We start from the raw sequence: 18512 nt of genomic DNA on the forward strand, positions 1-18512 counted from the left end.
ACATTAGATAAGCTTTTTACAAGGTTTCTTCAGTCATTGCACATATGCTGCCCAAGCCCAAGTGCTGCCTATACACATGTGCTACTGCTGAACGCATGTGTTACCTGAGCATGTGTCCCCTTCAACTCCCCTTTGAGATGTGTAATTTCACTTATTTATATTAACTGTTGGAATTTGTACTGGGGCTTCTTCTCCACTTTGGAGAAGCCCAATTTCTCTCTCTCTCACTCTCTCTCTTTCTCTGTCTTTCTCTCTCTCTCTGTGTCCCCTCCCCTCTCCCCAACCAAATAAAATCTGTTATACTTCACTACTTGACTTCTCCTGAAATCCTTTTTTGAGAGAAAGGCGAGCACCTGAAAGGTCTGTGTAGATCTAAGTCAGAATTTCCTTTCCTGCAAGGAGCAAGGCTCATAGTCCTAGGTTTTCCCAGCCATTCTTGGGTGACAGAGGTGGATCACTACTTCACATGGGTCACTTGGAGACTCCACTGGCATCATTAAGTGGTGACCTTGAAGGGATGATGATAATGATAATGCAGAGAAAAACACCATGATGGAGTGCAAACTCCTCTGAATGTATGCTTTTGGGTAAAATCTCTATTGGGAGGAATGTGCTGTTTAATCTCGGTGTGAATGTGTGATCTCCATGACAAGGCACTGTCTATCTTGTAGTGGTAGTCAACTGTACCACTGACCACAGTGAGAGGGACAGAAAGAAATCGACAGGTGTTTAAGAACTAAGATTCTGGCCGAACTCTGACTTGGATCAACCTTCATAGGAACATCTGTTCTCGGTCCAACAAAGGGTATTATCTGGGAACTGAAACGTTAATGAGGACAGCTTGCAGACTTAAATCTAAGCAAACTATGACAGACTGAAAGGACAACTGAAAGATGTAGCAAATTAGCAAGGCAGAACTTTTCCTTTTGTGGTGCAGAAGCAAAGTCTCCCAAAGTCACACCACTCTCGGTTATGCTCCTCATATAACTATGGTCTTGTTTGAGGCCAGGTTAGCCCCCAAGGATGCTTGTGGTGCATTCATGTAGATGTCCAATCCAGTGACTCTCACAGTTTTTAGGAATCCTTGACACTGCATAGGGTGGCATCCTCTCCTGCAACTTTTAGGGTTTACATGCCAGGTTCTGTCCTCTTCTTCAACTTTTAGGAAATCTTCTCCTGTAAGTGACTGAAGACTCCTCCTTGTATGAGTTATGGAGTATAATGGAAGATTATATCAGAGATATATGTAAGAAGGGGTTAAAATCTCCTCGGGAGAAATTAAATAGATCTTGAGGAAGAGAATGCCAAAGACAACTTTTTCTAGGTTTTCTTCTCCATCGGTTGTTGCTGCTCAGAATTAAGGAGGGTTAACCCTCAATTCCTAAATGCTCTCCATTGAGGGTGTTTGGGAAAGACCCTGGCAGTTTCAGAGGCTCAACTATCCTTCAGAACTGTGTTAAATATCCAAATCTCATCCCTCCCTTCCAAGAGGAATACAGGAATCTTATTTATTGTCTGTTTGTTAATGAGTAAACTACTGATAACAGACTGAAAAAATGGCCATTTTAAAACAACCTCTGCTACAGAGAACCATTTTGACATTAATGGTTTATGAAAACTAAGAATTGGGAGAAAAATGTGGAAAATGATTCTAGTCAGATTTTTTTCAAATATTTGTTAATTAGTCTGCCCAGTACATGAAAATCTTGGTATTATTAAGATAAATGTATTCCATGTAAGCTTAGCCACCAGATATTAAAACTAGCCTTTACCTTAAGAGAACTTTATTCAAGAACTGAAATCCTTGCTATTTCATGGTAATTTATGTCTTTCAATCCCTTATATATCTGTGCTTTTCCTAAGAAGCAATGTTTTATGGATAAAACTCTTAGACAAGTATGTTCTGGTTACTTCCTAATTTGTTGAAAGATCTTTAATTGTAACCATCCTAAAACCTTTTGCACATGTATAGAACCAATCAGATGTTTTAAAAAGAGCAATGCAGAACACAATTTTGTCACGCTAAAAGACTGATTAGCAACTTGATTCCAAATTTCTTGGGAGATCAAAAGCTTTCATTCCTCTCAGAGAGCCCGGCAAGCTACCGAGAGTCACCCCCTCTTAACCCCGCATGGCAGAGCCTGGCAAGCTACCCATGGCATATTAGATATGCCAAAAAAGGTAACAACAATGGACCTCATTTTCTGACACCAAGAGAGCCACAAATACGGCAGCATTAAGAAGGATGAGCAAGGAGAGACTGATAAAATCTCAGGGACGAACTAGACTGACAAAACGAAGAAAGATTAAAATGACTGTCTGTACTTTCAGCGCATGTACGTTGGCATTGTAAGCATCCATCGAAGACCTAATGGTGCAAGCACAGAAGATCAAGGACCACTCATTGGTCTGATGGAAACGAGAAGACATCGATCACATCAAGCCATTTTCGACACTGAAGAAAAACTGTTCCTCAGAACATGTGACAACAGAGGCATTGGTGGCGTCAGTGTCGTTTAACTTGACAAGTTCAACATGAACTTGCCCATGAGCATTGATTAATTCTAATGCCTAGCAACCTGAATCGGATGATTATGCTTGAATAGATGTGGCTCACTGCTGGCAGTTTCCAAATTTGTCATCTACGCACCAGCATACAACTATGATGAAGAAATTGAGAAGTTCTACATGGAGCTGGAGAAATTCTACAAAGAAGACCATACCTTCTATAAGGTCATTGTTGGTGATATTAATGCCAAGGTAGTACCAAGAAGGTTGCCCAAAGAACTCCTCATTGGGACCCATGGCCTAGAATGGAACGAACAGTGTGAGAGACTGAGTTCATCATGTTGACCAAGACCATCCATGATAACTCACAGTTCCAGAATGCCAAATCTAAATGTAGGACGTGGGACTCTCCCGGTGGACAGTTCCACGATGAAATTGACCACATTATATTCAATCAAAGGTTTTGCCTGACTGATGTCTCTGATGTCCCAAAATTCCGAATGGTATCGGACCACCGTCTCCTTCGTGCAAAATTCTACTTCACAGAGTGGGGAGAAAGGTCTGCAAAGTTTAAGAAGAGAACTCCCAGAATGACCAATAACTTGGAGCTCTTTGGCACCATTGTGGCAACGTGGGAAGATGCCGTTGTTGACAACATTGATGAGGAATATGATTGACTGGTATAGCACATCCATGATTGCGCAAAGAATGCCAAGAGTCGGAAACCCACAAACAGACTCCTGCCTTCGGAAACTCTCAAGCTTGTTCACTAACGTGGGTTGGCAAGAACCTCAGGATGCCACAAGGTAATGTCAAAGCTCTCAAAGCTGTGTAGAGAAGCAATAAAGGAAGACCTTAAAGAGAGAAGAGCAACTGTCTTGGTCAATACGGCAGGAACCGGGAAAAGTATTTGCAATGCTCGCGAACTACAAGACCAAGATGACTGCCCTCTGATGTCCTGATGGATCTATCACATTTTCCAGAAGGGCAATGGAGAGGATTGTTCAAGACTTCTATTCAGATCTCTTTGACAGCCATGTTCACCTGCCCACATATCAAATTCCGCAGGATGGATATGTCTTTCCCAACGTCCTCCCTTCCAAAGTCCGACACTATTTCATTAGTAAAGATGCGTACAGCAGCCAGTCCAGACAAGGTTAGACCCGAACACCTGAAGAATCTGCTGCCAATACTCATCAATACACTGACTTGGCTCTTCACACGCTACCTGTCTGAATGCAAGGTTCTGTCCCAATGGTAAACTAGCAGGACCATTCGGTTGTACAAGAAGGGAGACATCCAAGACATCAGCAATTATTGCCCAATCTTCCTGCTGTCTGTCGTCTACAAGTTGTTCACTCGAGTCATCCTGAATAGAATTGACAGAACACCAAATGAAAGACAACCATGTGAGCAAGCCGGGTTCCGAAAAGGATTCAGCATGATTGACCATATCCACACAGTGACCAAGCTCATTGAAGTTTTGTGAGAGTTCGAGATGCTGTTCTGTCTAACGTTAATTGATTTAAAGAAAGCCTTTGATTCTGTTGAGTCTGAAGTGGTCATCGAAGCCCTAGCCAAACAGGGCATTCAAACTCAGTACATCAAGATCCTCCACAAGCTGTATCACAGATTCACCACCAGGATCTCAACATTCTTGAAGAGATCATAGATGTAAAGAGAAGGGTTCGGCAGGGTGATAGCATTTCATTGAAACTCTTCAGTGCTACCCTCAAGAACACTAGGTGATGACTGGAATGGGAAGGAATAGGAGTGAAGATAGACAGTTGACAACTATACCACCTCTGCTTCGCTGATGACATTGTTCTAATAACACCAAATATTAGCCAAGCGGCACACATGCTGGCCGACTTTGACTGTGAGTGTGGAAAGGTCAGACTTCAGCTGAATTTCACCAGAACAATGTCCATGAAAAATGAACTAGTCTCTTGTTCCATTTATTCTCAATGTAATGAACATCTCTGAATGCAGCAGGTTTGTGTATCTGGGCCAAGAACTCAACATGAGGAATGACTTGGCACCAGAACTGCGCAGGAGGAAGAGGGCAGCGTGGAATGCCTTCAAGAGCATTGGAGAAGTGGTTAAGAGAACGAAGAACCTCCAGATCCAGGCACATCTTTTTGACTCCACCATTCTTCCTGCACTAACATACTCCTCAGAAACCTGGGCCCTATGAAAACAGGTTGAGAACACTATTCAGGTATCCTACAGAGAAATAGAAAGAGTTATGCTTGGAGTATCACATTTCACTCAAGTGAGAAAAGGAATCTGAGTTCAGACCTCCGATGATGATCAAGAATCAGGATGCAGTCTCGTTTACCAAGGCATTGAAAATCAGATGTGCTGGACACGTAATGCGATTTAGAAATGACCGCTGGTCCACTGTTAACAACTGGATTTCACGGAATGTCAAAAGACCGCATGGCTGCCTACTTACGAGATGGTCAGACTTCTTCGTCAGAAGCCTGAATGAATGGTTTAAGCCTCTTTCTCTTCCTGGAGTGAGCAGATAACTTTGGTCTACACTAGCCTGCAACAGGGACGAATGTATACGTTATTGGCTCCCGCCCGAGCAAATCGAAGATCAACGTGATGACTAGTGATACAAGTGATATTCCACATATTAGCTGTCATCGTATGTCTCTCCCTCTCTTTCTGACTAATTCTCTTAACATGATACTCTCCATTTCTATCCACTTATATGCAAAGTTCATAATTTCATCTTTCTAACAACTGCATAGTATTCCATTATGTAGATGCACCAAAGTTTTTTTTTTTGCAACAAAGTTTCTTTAACTAGTCGTCTGTTCTTGGGCAGCATACACGTGCAGATCATATTTCTACAGTGTTTTTTGAATCTCCAGGATATATTCCCAGAAGTGTTATTGCTGAGTCATATGGGAGCTCAATTTCTAGTTTTTGGAGCAATGTCATTATGTTTTCCAAAAAGTCTGGACTAGTCAACATTCCTACCAACAATGAGTGAGAGTCCCTTTCTCTTCGCATCAAACCACGAATTTCTTGTTGCACTCAAAGTTCAGAATTAACTAAGTATACTTTTAATCCGGACAAGTGCATCAGGTAATTTAGAAACAAGGGAATGTTGTTTTTTTTTGCTCACCCAAATAAAGAAATACACCAGATAAAATTCAGCCTGGTAGTTTTGTATTTCTCAAAACTTTGAAGGCTGGATCCCCTTCAGATCAATTATTTCCTAGATGGAAAGCAACTTACCAAGTTATCCTGAGAATTCCCACCCACGGCTGGGAAACTTAATGGAATGTCTAGTGCCGTTCATCTTTCCTCAATACACCAGTGCCATGAACACCAAGCAGTGACAAGACAGTGATGGAATGATTCCATTTATTTTGTGAATGCATCGAAGACCTAAGACTTCTTTTTAAGAAGAACTAAGGAATACTTATCTAAAAGCTAAGTATCATGTCTCTTTATCTAAAACTGCTCCTAATAATTATTGGCATGTAACCAACAGAAATAGGAACGAACAGATTTCTTCAGTAGGCTCAGCAATACAGGAAAGAACGAAATCAAAGTGCATGATGGGTATGTAGGCTTAGACCCTTACCTACCACAGTGGGGTTGCCCTGGTAGGTGTCAACATTTCTAGTAAAAGATTAATCAACTGTTCAGAAGCTCCTGCATCTTCACAAGAAATTTTTTTTCTTTAAGCATCTCTATCACCAGGTCCAATATAAGCAAATGGCCTGATTATGGAATATACCCTCCATTATAAATTAGAAAACCTGGGCACAGTAAGTTATTTTCTATCAAACAAACTCATGGGTGAATAAATTATTACTTTTTATTCTTACAATAATAGTAATATGTGTATCTCTATGTTGCTTTAGTTTTTGTTTTTCAACTTTTCTTACCATCAGGAGTGTTTTCTAAAGCTGCAAACCATTTAATAGGCAAATGGGCAAACTTTCTCTCTCTCTCTCTCTCTCTCTCTCTCTCTCTCTCCCATTTCTTAAAATTTCCAAATAAAATCTATTATTATGTCCTTCTATACCATTATTGAATTTATATTTAGTAGTTGTTACTTTAGTAGAAAACAGATTTTTCCTGCGCTGGTGGGTTCTTGAGTATTGTATGAAATAGTTACATACAAAACTCTGAAGATTGAAAGTTAGTTCATTGTACAAAAAAAGTAGATGTTTCCAGGTCCCTTCCCAGACATTCAGGGTCTCTCATTTATCCTTAAATGATGACCAGGTTCTGTTCCTGCACTGCCCAGTTCTGTGAATGACTTCCCTATGCTGTCCCACAAAGTATACTTGCCTCCTGTGAGCATAGTCACTGGTCCTGTCTCATGCTACTCTCTATCTTATGTATGCTTTCTCAAGTCTCCAGCCACAGCCATGCGTGCTTTTGCAAGACCCCTATGTTCTATACCTTTGCTGGGCTCCTTGGCTGAACCCCAACAGTTCCTGTTGTCAAGTCTCGGGATTCCTACTCTCTGGCCGCAGCCACAGGATCATAGGTGAGTCCCTTGCACTTTATCCCCTATTGGGTATCCAAGCTCAGTCTACGTTCTTCCCTGTCTGACCCAGAATTATCTGCCTTTTCCATGTCCAGGCTCATGCAGCCCTACCTGACCTGGAGTCACATTAGAGAGGTGAGTTCAGGGAATGTGTGCTCCAAAAATGAAGAGGTGAAGGAAGCTAGCACTTGGGACCTCCATTTGTCTGTAGCAAAGCCTCAGTTCCAGCTCTCACATTCTACATTCCGTCATTGTTGGCTATCAGTTCCGTGGGCAGAGATTTAAACTAACCTGTCGTTCTATACCTCAGTTCCTGCTGTGACATTATCACCACAAACCACATGTGATAAACATTTTTTAAATGGCAAAATGATCAATATCTAAAGGAAATAGGCAACAAAGAATCTGAGAATTGGTTTTTAGCAAGAAATATACCACTTGAGGGGGGTGGGGCATAGAAGGGAGAGGGCAAGGTCTATGATAAAGGGAAAAATTCAACCAGTAGGAGGAGAGAGCGACAGTCTCCTTCCCCTGTGCCTGGCTGTCTTTACCGGGGCCCTCGGAGGGGGGCAGGTTGAGTTTCCGTCCCCTCCCTGAGCAGAGTTCGGGCAGCCAAAGACCTCTGAAATCCAGCCACAGCCATACTCAGGGCCACTCTACACATGATCCCACAAGCCTCATGCATGAAGGAACCGGCAGAGGAACCCAGGTGTGTGGGACCCGGGACTGAGATCTCCAAGCCTACTTAGATCAGGACTGGGCCTCCTCCACCCAGATCCCCAATTTTCCAGTAGCTAGGCAATCACAACCACAAACTGCCCCCAGCGGCATGTAATCCCATCAACGGCCAAGATCCAGAGACTATAAAACAAAGCTCCCGGAAGCGTGCAGCCACAAATGCGACTGCATTGCCCCTTATTGTCTATTTCTCCCTCTCGGAGAACCCAGCAATCTACCAAGAGTATCCTGCCTGCACGGCAGAGCCTGGAAAGTTCCCCGTGGCATATTCAATATGCAAAAACAGTAACAATGATGGGTCTCATTTCCCTGACCCTGCAAGAGCCTCCAATGTGGCTCTGTTGGGAAGGAAGAGTAAAGAGAGGCTGCTAAAATCTCAGGATTAGGACAAAGGGAGATGTTAGTGGTGCCTGCTAGAGCAAATTAATGAACAACTTGATGACAGTGATATAGTGACAGGAGGAGGTAGTGATGAAAGGTGGTAAAATGTTATGTACAAAACCCTATTAGCAACTGTGCTGTAAACCAGTGCGGTCACATATACACACATGTATATACACACACACATATATATATACATACATATATGCATATATATATCTTATAAAAGAAGACTGGTGGGTGGGAGGTAAATGGGGCTGAGGGGGTAAAATAGGACACTGGTGGAGGTGTCGGTTTTGAAATATTGTATACCTCAAACACAATAATGAAAAACTCTGTAATTTCACAGTGACTAAATTAAAAAAACATAAAATTATAATTAATTAGGAGTATCATTATGTCTAATAATAAAATTAGAATGACGATTGTACCAAGTTTTGTTTTGCTTTGCTTTATGGAGGATGGGCACACCCAGACATGCTCAGTCAGCGATTATTCCTGGTTCTACATTAAGTAGTTACTCCTGGAAGTGCACAGGGGACCATATAGGGCACTGGGATAGAAACCAGGAATGCCATATGCAAGTCCAGGGCCCTACCCACTATACTATCTCCCCAAATCCTATGCTTTATGAGTTATATAAGAAATGATGTCTGATAAAAAATTGGACAATTTTGGCTTTATGCCAATGTAATTTATGTTTTATTTAAATTTTATACTTGGGCCTTGCTGTTTTACATGATTAGATATTTTGAAGGTAAGATAATATCACAACTCTCAAAATATATGTTATCAGTGATAGAATGTATGTTTCTTATGTATGGTGCCCAGGGGTGATACAGGGTACTAAAATGCATGAATACATCATAAATAAGTAAATACATTTCAAACATATGCTTAGGAGATACAGTGGGTATATCAGTAGTAACAAAAGGCAAGAAATGCTTCAGAAATACTGGGGCAGTTTTTAAAAATTATGAAGCTTTGAATTGTACTTCAACTCTTCTGATTGAATTAGGGTTTTATAAATATGTATAGTGATAATGTCAGAGTTTGAGCAAATATTTTTATTAATAATTTTTTATTTTAGCTTATATAACTTTGTTATGAATGTTAATGTTTTCATTTTGATGCACAAATGTACTGTACCTTTTCCACTACCAATGTGCCCTAAACTCTTCACTACTTCACTCTTCACTACTGTCCTTGTATCACAACTATTTCACCGCTTCTGTCTCCTCTACCTTTTCTCTTATTGCTTGATAATCTCAATTTTGTAATCCAGGACTAAAGATTTGCTTTCAGTTGATCCTTTTTATTTTCTTGTTTTGTTTCTCTATATGCAAGAGATGAGAAAGATCATATTGCATTGTCTTCCTGCCTCTGACTTAATTATGGTTAGCATGTTGCCCTCCAGTACCATCCAAGTTTCAGTGTAAGATTTCATCTTTTCTTATAGCTGTATAGTATTCACTTGTGTATATATAATACAACATTTTATAAATACATAGATCCATGAAAAATTGTTTGTTGTATTATCTGTTCTGGGAACTAAGAGAAAATTTCTATTTTAACGTGGAATCTGATTAAATATTACCAAAAATATTATCGAAGGAATGAATATACATTACAAGGTACCCACTTTTATGTTTATGCTCCTAACCAAAAATAGTACCTAATGTCCTACCTGTGTTCACTTGAAAGAATTCTTGCAATACTAGAAAATTCAAATAGAATTTTCCCATAAGCACTTGCGTTATTTAAGGTCTAGAATAAAATCTAGTGAGCATAGTACTATTTCATTTAACAGTATTAACTCTAAAAGGGAACCAAGTTCAATTAGAATAATACAATAGAAGGAGATTATTGAATACAATCTCTGAGTAATGCTCAAAAACATTAGAAGTATATTTCCAGTATTTTGTGGCTCTAGTCATGGGGAAGATTATTAATTTTCCTCTGGGAAACTATTTCTAAAAAGTGTTCACTATACTAGTCAGGGTGTCTTACTTTTCAATTGAACCACAAAAGTAAACAGTTGGCTCATATTTTCTGAAATTTTCAGTTCTCAGGTCATGACATGGCTTTAGTCAAATAAATTAATCAGGCTACAGTTTGAAGCTCTATGACAATTCTCAGCCTTTTCTTTTCCTTTACTGACCTGTGTCTTTTGACCTGCATCACTCAAAGATTTAGAATAAGAAGAAATCTTAAAATTTTATCTTCGAACATTTTCCTGCCTCTACAGTCATCAGAAAGGTAATAGCTACCGGTAACAGTTATGTTGCAAAGAATTTACAGTTGGGGCTGGTGATTTAGTTTGGTGATAGAAACCTTTCTTATATAGTCGCCAGAAATGCAATAGCTACTGGTAACTGTTATGTTGGAAAAAATTTACAGCTGAGAATGGTGATCAAGCTTCATGGCAGAAAACTTTTTTTTTCATTTTCTTCCTGGGTTTGAAACCAACACTACAAAAGAAACTTGATAGAATTTATAGGTGACTGTGGAGCCATGTTTTGAAGAAAAGACCTACTTTTATTGCAATCATGAAAGGTGGTTAGGTTCAGAAGAGACAAGATAACATTGTAATCTGAAAACATTTTCCTTTGTGCTGAATTTTTTCATAAATGATTATCATCAAAAGTTAATCATAATTATTTTGTGCCATAGTCATCAGAGTAAAGTTATAGAAAAAAAAGTTAAAATTTAATTACATTATAGTTAACATTTTAAGATCAATTATTATCTTAGAAAATTGTACTGTTAAGTTAATCACATTATTCGAAATCATTAAACCGAAAATTACAATTCAGCTTCACTAATAGCACATATTTAAGAGTAGTTATTACATTTAAGATAATTATTTATAGGAAACAGAGAGAGAGAACAGGAAGTATGATCTTGCATGTGTCTGATCATGGTATAATCCCCATCATTATATATACACACACACACTCAAACACACACACATATATATATACACATACACACACATATATATATCACTTGTCATCCCATTATTCACTGATTTGCTCGAGTAGGCGCCAGTAACATCTCCATTGGTCCATGTCACTTGCTAGTGTAGCCCAATGGCATCTGCTCGCTCGGGGAACATGAAGCGCCTCAAACCATTTATTCAGGGTCTTGGTGAAGAAGTCTGACCATTTTGTAGGGCAGCCACATAGTCTTTTAACGTCTCGTGGGATTCAGTCAGTAATAGTTCTAGTCCAGCGATCATCTCTGAATTGCATTACGTGTCCAGCCCATCTGATTTTCGACACCTTGGCAAACGAGACAGCGTCCCTGATTCTTTTTTAAATTTAATTAATTTATTTTTTATTAGTGAATCACCATGAGGGTTCAGTTACATATTTACACATTTTCATGCTTGTGTTTTCTTCATACAATGTTTGAGAACCCGTCCCTCGATCAGTGTCCATTCTCCACCACCAAAAAACCTAGTATCTCTCCCACCCCCCAATCCCATCTCCCCCACACCCCACCCTGCCTCTGTGGCAGAGTATTACCTTTTGTTCTCTCTATCCAACTGGGTGTTGTGGTTTGCAATAGGGGTATAGAGTGGCCATTGTGTTCAGTTTCTAGTCTACTTTCAGCATGCATCTCCCTTCCCATGAGTGGTCTCCAACCACATTTTACTTGGTGTTCCCTTCCCTGATTTTTGACCATCAATGGAGGTTGGAACTCTGGATTCCTTCTCTCACTTGAATGAACCGTGATATTCCAAGCATAGCTCTTTTGATTCTTCTTTGGGATAGATACCCAAAGAGCATTCTCATCCTGTTTTTGTAGGGCCCAGGTTTCTGAGGCTTATGTTAGTGCAGGAAGAATGGTGGAGTTGCAAAGTCGTGCCCAGAGCCAGAAGTACTTCATCCTCTTAACCACTTCTTCGACACTCTTAAAGGCAGCCCACTCTGCTCTCTTGTTGAGTTCTTGACCTAGGTACACATAACTTTTGCATTTGGAGATGTTTATTCTGTTAAGGGCAAATGGAACATCAGGAACGAGTTTGTTTCTCATGAACATTGTGAGATTCAGCTGCAGTCTGACCTTTCCACACTCACGGTTGAAGTCGGCCAGCATTTGTGCCACTTGGCTGATATTTGGTTTTATTAGAACAATGTATCAGTGAAGTGGAGGTGGTGTAGTTGCTGACCATCTATCTTAACTCCCATTCCTTCCCATCCCAGTCATCGCATGAAGTTCTTGAGGGTGACACTGAAGAGTATTGGTGAAATGGCGTCGCCCTGCTGAACCCCTCACTTTATGTCGATAAACACTTCTTTGTAGAATGGTGAGGTCCTGGTGGTGAATCTATAATACAGCTTACGAAGGATCTTGATGTACTGAGTTTGAACTCCCTGTTTGGCTAGGGTTTCAATGACCGCTTCAGCCTCAACAGAATCAAAGGCCTTCTTTAAATCAATGAACATTAGAGTGGCATCTTGAATTCTCGCAAAACATCAATGAACTTTATCACTGTGTGGATTTGGTCGATCATGCTGAATCCTTTTTTGGAACCTGGCTTGCCCCATGGTTGTCCTTTTTGTCCAGTGTTCTGCCAATCCTAGTCGGATGACTAAAGTGAATAACTTGTAGATGACGGATAACCAAGGCAGATTGGGCGATAGTTGCCAATGTCCTGCATGTATCCCTTATTGTAAATCAGGAGGGTCCTGCTGGTTTTCCATTGGAACGGACCTTGCATTCAGACAGATATCATGTTAAGAGCCTAGCCAGTATATTGTTGAGTACTGGTGGCAGATTCTTCAGGTGTTCGGGTATGACCTTGTCTGGACCGGGTCCTGTACGCTTCTTTACCAACAAAATGGTGTGTCAGATTTCAGAAGGGAGAATGCTGGGAACGACATATCCATCCTACGGAATTTGGTATGTGGGCAGGTGGACATGTCTATCACAGAGATCCGAGTAGAAGTCATGGATAATCTTTTCCATTGCCCTTCTGGAAGATGTGATAGATCCATCAGGATGTCGGAGGGCAGTCATCTTGGTCTTATAGTTGGCAAAGGAAATGCGTTTGTTGCGATTACTTTTCCCATCTCTGCCACATCAGCCAACACTGCTTCTCTTCTCTCTTTGAGGTCTTTCTTTATTACTTCTCTGCACAGCTTTGTGAGCTCAGAACATTAGCTTGTGATTTCCTGAAGCTGACGCCAGACCATGTTGGTGAATGAGCTCTAGAGTTTCCAAAGACAGGTGACTTTTTGTGGCTTTCTCTCTCTCTCTGCATTCCTCACACAATCATGGAGGTGCTGAATCAGTTGATTATATTTCTTTTCAATGTTGTCAATGATAGCATCTTCCCATATTGTTGCAATACTGCCAAAGTGCTCCCAGTTGGTTTTTGTTCTGGAAGTTCTCTTTGCAGCCCTTTCTCCCTGCTCTGTGAAGTACAATTTTGCACCAAGGAGATGGTGGTCTGATCCTGTTTGGAATTTTGGGACAACAGTGACATAGGTCAGGCAAAACCGTTGATTGAATATAATGTGGTCAATTTCGTTGTGGAACTATCTACTGGGAGACTCCCCTGTCCATCGTTTAGATTTGGCCTTCTGCAACTGTGAGCTACCATGGATAGTTTTGGTCGACATGATGAACTCAGACAGTCTCTCTCACCCTGTTCATCCTATTCTAAGCCATAGGTCCCAATGTGGAGTTCTTTGGAAGACATTCTAGTCCTATCTTTGCATTAAAATCACCAACAATGACCTTGTAGAAGGTGTGGTCTTCTTTGTAGAACCTATCCAGTTCTATGTAGAGTGTCTTAATTTCTTCTTCATTGAATTTGGATGTTGGTGCATGGTCGACGAAGATAAAGTACCAGCAATGAGCCACATGTATTCAAACGTAAGTGTCCGATTTGAGTTGTTAGGCATTCAAACAAATCAATGCTCATGGCAAAATTTGTGTTGACAAGGACACTGACACCACCATTGCCTCTACTGTCACATGTTCCAAGGAAGAGTTCTCCAGTGTCGAAATTGGCATGATGTGTTCCATATTTTCTCGCCTCGGTCTATCCAATGACGTCATGCTTGATCTTCCATGCTTGCACCATCAGGTCCTTGATGGATGTTTTTGATACCAGCACACATGCATTAAAAGTGCAAACAGTCATTTTTGTCCTTCATCATTTTGGCAGCCTAGTTCGTCCCTGAGATTTTATCAGCCTCTCCTTGTTTGACCTTCTTAATGCTGTAATATATATATATATTTATATATATAATGTAGCATATATTATATATATATATTCGATTTCTCTGTCTCTCTCAGAGAGCCCTGCAAGCTACCTTGAGTATCTCGCCCACATGGCAGAGCTAGCAAGCTACCCCTAGTGTACTTGATATGTCAAAAACAGTAACAGTAACAAGTCTCTCTTGCAGACATTACTGGTGCCTGCTTGAGCAAATCGATGAGCAATGAGATGACAGTGATAAATGATATATATACAATTATATATATATATATACATATATACACATATGATCCCCTGAGACTGCCAAGAATAATCCCTGAGCTGAGAGACAGTAATATGCTCTGAGTATGTCAAGTGTGGCCCAAAATAAAACAAGACAATAAAGGAAGCTGTTCATTATAAAAACTATGATGCTGAACAAAAAAATTATGACGATTCACTTTGTAAAATGACATAAATAATGTTCATAGCCATTGTCTTGTTCTTGTTAAGCTATCCTCCTTTATCATACAACCATTGAATATCATCCCAATATAGGTTTTAACAACCTATAACTTGTGCACAAAATTTAACTGACAACCTGTGGTTTTCATTGGGAAAGGAACAATATAATACCTATATTAAGTTCATGTATGATTTTGAACCACAAGAGCTGGTATGTTTATTAAATATAAAATACTTCTTTCTAACATATTACTAAGAAAGTTTTCCAAAGGCTGCTTAAAAAGCTAGTTTCCAATCTTTTGCAATCTAAGTTAGAAGGTGTCTGTCATGAAGGCAGGTGGGGTTTTGGTAGGAAATGTTAGTGGGAAGGTTTAAACACTAATGGAGGGAAGTTGACATTGGTGGTGGGATCTCCTGCTGCAATTTTTTATGTCTAAACCTCAAATGTGGATAGCTTTGTAAATCATGGTGCTGAAAAAAATTATTTATCTTGATAAAAACTTAAATAGTACTTGCTAAAATATTTTTAAATAAACAAATTAATTAATTAATTAAAAGTTAGTTAACTGTGGCCTGAACAATAGCTCCGTGAAAAAAACACACCGAATGTAGAATAACAGCAGGCTGTGACAACCAATGTGATACTCTACCAAAAACAAAGGCAATCAGTGATAATATACATGCGATCAAACCCAAGGAGTCTTAAAAATGTCAATTTAAAAATAGTACTATATTGTTGGTATTGTCATTTCTATGGAAACATAAGGCCAACAGCTTGCCATCAGTTTTTTACATTCAAAATTTTCTTTAACTTATATTCTTACTCATTATAAAAGGGGTGATTGAGAAATCCAAAATTTGTTCTTCTCCTTCTGATTTACTTCATTTCACATGATATTCTCTAGTTTCATCCATGTTGCAGCAGTAAACTGCATATTTTCATCTTTTCCTGTGGCTGATTAGAATTCCAGTGTGTACAAATACCATAAATTCTTAATTCATTTAACTGTCATTGAACACTTAGATTGTTTCCATTTAATAGCTATTATAATAGCTCTATAATGAGCACAGGTGTTCATATATATTTAATTTTCTAATTATAATTTTAATATTTTATTAAAGAACTATAATTTACAATGATATTAAAAGTTGAGTTTTAGACATATAATATTTCAACAAAAATCCCACCACCATCGTCAACTTCACTCCACCAGTGTTTCCGTATTTTCTCCACAACCCCAGCCCCCATCCCATCTCCACCTGTCCACTTGACAGGCACATTTCAAAGTTCCAGTTGTTGCAGCTTAGATTACATGTTTTCAGTTTTGTTGAGGCTGTGTTTTGGATATATGGCTATAGCACTCACCCATATCACCAGTATAGGTGAAGCACTGATGCATATTCACCCATTTTCTCCTTTTCTCTTCTTTCCCCTTTGATTTCTTTCTGTATCCTCTATAATCACAGGAGTCAAGGGTGATGTAGGCATCCCCTCATTACTACAATACATTTCCTCATTTCATATTCTATATAACACAGTGAAATGATATCATGCTGTGTTTGTTTTACTTCTTCTGGCTCATTTTACACATGATATATTCCAGGTCCAACCAGGTTGCAGCAAATTTCATGATTACAGGTTTTCTTGCAGCTGCATGGTTTTCCATTGTGTAAGTATGCCACATCTTAATAATCCATGCATCTGTCATAGGACACCTAGGTAGATGAAATGAAATAATTTTATTTGGAGGTAGAGTTGATGGGCCATATGAAAACTCAAATATTCTTTTCTTAATTTTTAAAAATAAATAAATCACTGTCAGAGAGAACTATACAAAGCTGTTCATGATTAGGATTCACTCATAAAGTGTTCTAACACCCATCCCTCCACGAGTGTATATTTACAGCATCAGTATCCCCAGTTTCCCTCCCATCATCCCACTTCCCAGACTGTCAATAATAGGCGCTTTGCTTTACTTCTCTCTCTCTCTCTCTCTCTCTCTCTCTCTCTCTCTCTCTCTCTCTCTCTCTCTCTCTCTCTCTCTCTCTCCCTCTCCCCCATTGGGACATTGTGGTTTGAAATACAGATACTGAAAGGTTGCCAAGAATATCCCTTTACCTACTTTTAACATTCAGTTCTCATCCAACATGATCATTTCCAGCTACTATTGTCATACTGTTCCCTTCTCTATCTTACCAACTCTATTCCCCCTCCATCTATGGTTGATAACAACCATTTACCAGTCCTCCTACCCCCTGATTTCCCTGGACATAGATATATAGATAGATATAGGTCTGTCTATCTATCTATCTATCTATCTATCTATCTATCTATCTATCTATCTATCTATCTATCTATCTATCTATCTAATCTATCTATCTCCTACATATAAATGCAGTAATTCTATGTCTGTCCCTCTCCTTCTGACTCATTTCACTTAGCGTGATACTCTCCATGTACAAACCTTTGTAGAAAAATTTCAATACTTCATTTTCCCTAGCAACTGCATGGCATTTCGTTGTTGTACATGTGCCATAGTTTCTTTATCCATTCGTCTCTTTTCAGGCACTTAAGTTGTTTCCAGATCCTGGCTATTATGAATAGTGCTAAAATGAACAAAGAATGCACATGGTGTTTCTGCTGTCTGTTTTTGCATCCCCAGGGTATATTCCCAGAACTAGTATTGCTGTGTCAAATGAAAGCTCAATTTCTAGATTTTTGAGGAATAGCCATATTATTTTTCCAAAAAGGCTGACTGGTTAGCATCCCCACCAACAATGAAAGAGAGTTCCTTTCTCCCCACATCTGTGTCAGAGTGGTTGCTCTTGTTCTTTTGAATATGTGTTAGTTTCTGTGGTGAGAGATGATATCTCATTGTTATTTTGATTTGCATCTCCCTGATGATTAGTGATGAAGAGTATTTTTTCATGTGATTTTTTACCATTCTGATTTCTTTCTTGAGAAAGTTTCTTTTCATTTCATTCCCCCTTATTCCCCATATTCAGAGACACCACAAAAAAATTACAGACTGATATCCCCGATGAACACAAACGCAAAGATCCTCAACCAAATCCTAGCAAACACAATCCAACAACTCATCAAAAATGATCACACACCATGACCAAGTGGGATTCATCCTGGAGATGCAAGAGTGGTTTAACATTCACAAGTCAATCCACATATTTCATCATATCAATAAAATAAAAGATTAAAACCGTATGATCATATCAGTAGATGCAGAGAACCATTTGACAAGATCCAGCATCTGTTTATGATGAAAACTCTCAGCAAATTGGGAATTGAGGAAACTTTCCTCAAAAAGCCATCTAACATAAACCCACAACAAGCATTATTCTCAATGGGAAAAAACTACAAAGCTTCCCTCTAAGATCAGGGTTAAGAGAAGGATGCCCACTCCTGCCACTTCTATTCAATATAGTACTGGGAGTTCTTGCCATAGCAATTAGGGAAGAAATAGATATTAAGGACATCCATATAGGAAATGAATAAGTCAAGCTGTCACTATTTGCAGATGGCATAATATTATACTTAAAGAACCCTAAAGACTCTACAGAAAAGCTTCTAGAAACAACAGATTTGTGTAGAAAAGTGGCAATCTACAAAACCAATACCCCAAAGATCATGATTTTGTATATGCAAATAATGAAAGAGAAGAA

Source organism: Sorex araneus, chromosome X (genome assembly GCF_027595985.1).
Source record: "Sorex araneus isolate mSorAra2 chromosome X, mSorAra2.pri, whole genome shotgun sequence".
In the NCBI taxonomy this organism is placed as follows: domain Eukaryota; kingdom Metazoa; phylum Chordata; class Mammalia; order Eulipotyphla; family Soricidae; genus Sorex; species Sorex araneus.